Genomic DNA, 6,026 nt, shown 5'->3' with positions numbered 1-6,026 from the left:
AGTTTGTCCCTTAAAACATGTTGGTAAGATTTCATAAAGTGAAAAAAAGTTTAAAAAAAAGAAAAAAAAAGTCCTAAAGATTCATCCAAAAAACTCCTTATCTGATAAACAAATACAGTAAAGTCTCAGAATACAAAATCAATGTACACAGATTAGTAGCACTGTTATACACCAACAACCACGTTGAGAATCAAATCAAGAACTGAATCCCTTTTACAACAGCTGCAAAATAAATAAATAAAATATTTAGAAATATAGTTAACTAAGGAAGTGAAAATCTTACAAGGAAAACTAAAAAAACACTGCTGAAAGAAATCATAGATGACACAAAATGGAAACACATCCCATGCTCATGGATGGTTAGAATCAATGTTGTGAAAATGACCATACTGCCCAAAGCAATCTACAGATTCAATGTAATTCCCATCAAACTACCATCAACATTCTTTACAGAACTAGAAAAAAATTCTAAAATTCATAGGGAACCAATAAGGAGCCTGCATAGCCAAAGCAAGACTAAGCAAAAAGAACAAACCTGGAGGCATCACATTACCTGACTTAAACTATACTACAAATCTATAGTTACCAAAGCAGCATGGTACTGGTATAAAAACAGGCACATAGATCAGTGAAATAGAATAGGGAACCCAGAAATAAAGCCATATCTAATACTCACAGCCAACTGATCTTCAACAAAGCAAACAAAAACATAAAGGGGGGAAAGGACACTGTATTCAATAAATGGTGCTGGGAAAACTGGCAAGCCACATGTAGAAGACTGAAACTGGATCCTCATCTCTCACCTTATACAAAATTAACTCAAGATGGATTAATGATTTAAATCTAAGACCTGAATCCATAAAAATGTGAGAAGATAACATCAGAAAAACCCTTCTAGGCATTAGCTTAGGCAAAGACTTCATGACCAAGAACCCAAAAGCAAATGCAACAAAAATAAAAATAAATAAATGGGACCTAATTAAACTAAAAAGCTTGTGCATAGCAAAGTAATAATAATAAATCAGCAGAGTAAATAGACAATCCACAGAGTGGGAGAAGATCTTCACAATCTTTACATCCAACAAAGGACCAATATTCAGAATATACAAGGAACTCAAACAAATTAGCAAGAAATGAACCAATAATCCCATGAAAAATTGGGCAAAAGATGTGAATAGAACATTCTCGATAGAAGATACACAAACAGCCAACAAACATATGAAAAAATGCTCAACAACACTAATTATCAGGGAAATGCAAATTAAAACCACAGTTAGATAGTACCTTACTCCTGCAAGAATGGCCATAATTAAAAAGTCAATAAATAATAGATATTGTAATGGATGTAGTGAAAAGGGAACACTTTTACACTGCTGGTGAGAATGTAAACTAATGCAACCACTATGGAAAGCAATATGGAGATTTCTTAAAGAACCAAAAGTAGAAATACCATTTGATCCAGCAATCCCAGCACTAGCTATCTACCCAAAGGTAAAGAAGTCATCATATGGAAAAGACACATGCACATTCATGTTTATAGCAGCCCAATTCCCAAATGCAAAAATATGGAACCAACCTAAATGACCATCAACCAATGAATGGATAAAGAAAATGTGGTACATATACACAATAAAATACTACTCAGCCATAAAAGGAATGAAATAGTGGCCTTTGCACCAACTTGGATGGAGCTGAAGGCCATTATTCTAAGTGAAGTAACTCAGGAATAGACAACCAAATGTCATATGTTCTCACTTATAAGTGAGAGCTAAGCTATGAGAATGCAAAGGCATAAGAACAATAAATATAATGGACTTTGGGGACTTGGGGGAAGGGTGGGAGGGGATAAGGAATAAAAGACTACATATTGGATATTGTGTATACTGCTCAGGTGATGAGTGCACCAAAATGTCAGAAACCACCACTAAAGAAATTATCCATGTAACCCAAAACCACTCATACCACTAAAACTATTGAAATAAAGACAAAAATACAATGTGATTTTTCATAGAAAAACAATCCTAAAATTTATATGGAACACAAAAATCAAATATCCAAAGCATCCATAAGCAAAAGAAAAAAGCTGAAGATATCACGTTACCTGATTTCAAACTTACTAAAAAGCTATAGTAATAAAAACAACATGGTACTGGCAAAAGGAAAAAAAAAATAGGCACATCAACCAATGTAACAGAAATGAAGTCATGCATGTACATTCAGCTGATTTTCAATCAGGGTGCCAAGAATACACAATGCAAAAAGAACAGTCTGTTCCATAAGTGGCATTGGGAAAATGAGATATTCGTATGCAGAAGAATGAAATTAGATTTTTATCCAACACCATATACAAAAATCAACTCAAAATGGATTTAGGATTTAAACACAACACCAGAAACTATAAAACTACTTGAAAAATATATAGGGGGAATAATACATGATATTTGTCTAGGCAAAGGTTTTTTTTATTTGACCCCAAAAGTAAAGGCAAGAAAAGCAAAAATAGACAATTGGGATGACATCAAACCTAAAAGAAGCAAATAACAGTGTGCAGAAACAACATACTTACAGGTAGGAAGGAAATATTTGCAAGCCATATACCAGATAAAGGGTTAATAATCAAAATATACAAGGAATTCAAACAGCTCAATAGCAAGGAAATACCCAATTTAAAAACGGGCGAGGGACCTGAATAGACATTTCTCAAAAGGAGACATACAAATGGCCAACAGATATATGAGCAAAATGCTTAATATTGCTAATCATTTAAAAATCACATTAAAACCACAATGAGCTTTCACCTCATGTCTACCGCAATGGATATTATCAAAAAGTTGAAAGACAAAAAGTATTGGTGAGAATGGGGAGGAAAGAAACCCTTGTACACTTTTGATGGGGATATAAATTTTGAAAGCTTTTATGGAAAAATTCCTGGAGATTCCTCAAAAAAGTAAAAATAGAAGTACCGTATAATCCAGCAATCTCACTTTTAGTATTTGCCCAAAAGGTTTGAACACATTTTGTTGAGGTGATATCTACACAACCATGTTCATTTCAGCACTATTCACAGTGGTCAAATTATGGAATCAACCTAAGTGTCCATCAACAGGCTAATGGATAGAGAGTATGTGCAATATATAGACAATTGAATATTATTTAGCCTTTAAAATAAGAAAAATCTGTCATTTGTGACAACATGAATAAACCTGAAGAACATTAAGCTAAGAGAAATAAGCCAGGCACAAAAAGACAAATACTACCTGTTCTCACTTATTTGTAAAATCCAAAATAATTGAACTTATAGAAGCAGAGAGTAGAATGGTTGTTATAGAGGCTGGAGGGTGAGAGGAAAGGGAAGATAATGGTCAAAGGGTACAAAATCTCAGACAGGAGAAATATGTTTTTGAGATCTATTGCACAGGATGCTAAATATAGTTAATAATAGAGTATTGTACATTTTTAAATTGACAAAAGAGTAAATTTCAAATGTTCTCAATACATAAATATGTTAACTATTTGAGGTGATGGATTTGTTAACTAGTTGATTTAATTATTCCACTTTCTACTCATAAAGCAAAACATCACTTTGTACCCCATAAATATATGCAATTATAAATTGTCATTTACAATAAGAAATTTAAAAGAAGACCATGCTAGACAGGATTTTTAATGTTAGTCCCATTTTAGAAATGACAAAAGGAGGTAACACACAGTAGCTAGATGGCAGATAAGAAGCCTAAAGCCCATCTACATGTTTTCAGGGTTTTCAAAGGTTATCTCCTCTGAGAAGCAGTTCCCAATTCCCACAGCCTCCCAATATAATACCAAACAGCACATTTGTGCACACCTCTCTTAGCTTACTTCTGATTTATTCTTAGGGTTTCTATTTAGATTCAGAGTGTATATGTGCAGGTTTCTTTCCTGGGCATATTAGGTGATGGTGAGGTTTGCGATGCAGAATTTTCTGTCACCCAAGTACTGAGCATAGTAACCAACAGTTTTTCAACCCTTGCCCCCTGTCCTCCCTCCCACTTCTACTAGTCCCCAGTGTTTATGGTTCCCATCATTATGTCCATGAGTACCCAATGTTTAGCTCCCACTTACAAGTGAGAGCATGAAGTATTCGGTTTTCTGTTTTTGTGTTAATTTACTTGTGATAATGTCCTCCAGCTGCATCCTTGTTGCTGCAAAGGACGATTTTATTATTTTTTATGGCTGCATAGTAATCCATGGTGTATTTGTGCCACATTTTCTTTATGCAGTCCACCATTTTTGGGCACCTAAGTTGACTCAATGGCTTTGCAATGGTGAATAGTGCTGCAATGAACATGTGAGTGCATGTGTCTTTTTGGTAGAATGATCTATTTTCTTTTGGATATATACTCAGTAATAAGATCCCTGGGTCAAATGGTAGTTCTAAGTTCTTTGGGAAATCTCCAAACTATTTTCTACACTGGCTGAATTAATTTATGTTCCCACAAACATTGTATAAGCATTCCCTTTCTCCACAGCCTCCACAGCACCTATTATTGTTTGACTTTTAAATAATAGCCATTCTGACTAGCGTAAGGTGGTATCTTATTGACGTTTTGATTTTCATTTCTCTGGTGATTAGTGGTGTGGAACATTTTTTCATACATTTATTAGGTGCTTGTATGTCTTTTTCGAGGAGTGTCGGTTCATGTCCTTTGCTTGTTTTTTAATGGGGCTCTTTGTTTCTTGTTTGTTGAGTTGTTCCTTATAGATTTTGGGTATTAGGCCTTTGTTAGATACATAGTTTGTGAATATTTTCTCCCATTCTGTAGGGTGTCAACTTACTCTGTTGCTAGTTTCTTTTGCTGTGCAGAAGCCCTTTACTTTAATTAGTTTCTACTTGTCAATTTATTATTTTGTTGCAATTGCTTTTGAGGACTTAGTCATAAATTTTTTCCCAAAGCTAATGTCCAGAATGGTGTTTCCTAGGTTTTCTTCTAGGGTTCTTATAGTTTGAGGTCATACATTTAAAACGTTAATCCACCTTGAGTTAATTTTTTCATATGGCGACTGGTAGGGGTTCAGTTTTATTCTTCTGAATATGGCTAGCCAAATATCCCAGCACTGTTTATTAAAAAAACTGTCCTTTCCCTATCCTTATTTTTGTTGACTTTGTCGAAGATAAAATGTCTAGCGGCAGCTTGATTTCTGGGTTCTCTCTTCTGTTCCGTTGGTCTATTTTTGTCTGTTCTTCTCTGTTTTTATACCAGTAGTATGTTGTTTTGATTATAGTAGTCTTATAATATAGTTTGAAGTCGGGTGATGAGTTGCCTGAGGCTTTGTCCTATTTGCTTAGGATTGCTTTAGCTATTTAGGCTGTTTTTCTGCCCTATATAAATTTTGAAACAGTTTTTCTAGTTCTGCAAATAATGACGTTGGTAGTTTGATAAGAATAGCATTGCATTGGTAGCTTTCTTTGGGCAGCATGGCCATTTTAACTATATTGATTCTTCTAATTCATGAGCATGGAATTTTTTTTATTTGCTTGTGTAATCTATGATTTCTTTCAGCAGTGTTTGTAGTTCTTGTAGAGATCATTCTCCTCCTTGGTTAGATGTATTCCTAGATATTTTTTATGGCTATTATAAATGGGATTGCATTTTTGATGTGGTCCTTAGCTTAAACATTATGGATGTATAGAAATGCTACTGACTTTTATACATTGATTTCATATCCTGAAACTTTACTGAAGTGGTTTATCAGTTCCAGGAGCCTTTTGCTGGAGTATTTAGGGTTTCCTAGGTATGGAATCTATATATTTCTATAGTATTTATTCACTCTCCATTGCCCCAAACTTCAGAATCAATTTCTCTTTTGTCCACTTCTTACCTTGTCAATCATTCCATGGAATCATTCATTAGTGGTAGGCATTGAGAATGCAAAAATAAATAAGATATGGGACGTGCCCTATGTTATCTTCCTATCAGCTCCCTCTAGCCCTACTGACTTTTTGCTATATCTGCAACAGACAAAATGCCCAAGTTCTTTAAAGTATT

The sequence above is a fragment of the Theropithecus gelada genome, chromosome X (genome assembly GCF_003255815.1).
Source record: "Theropithecus gelada isolate Dixy chromosome X, Tgel_1.0, whole genome shotgun sequence".
Lineage (NCBI taxonomy): Eukaryota > Metazoa > Chordata > Mammalia > Primates > Cercopithecidae > Theropithecus > Theropithecus gelada.
This window is presented reverse-complemented; position numbering follows the sequence as displayed.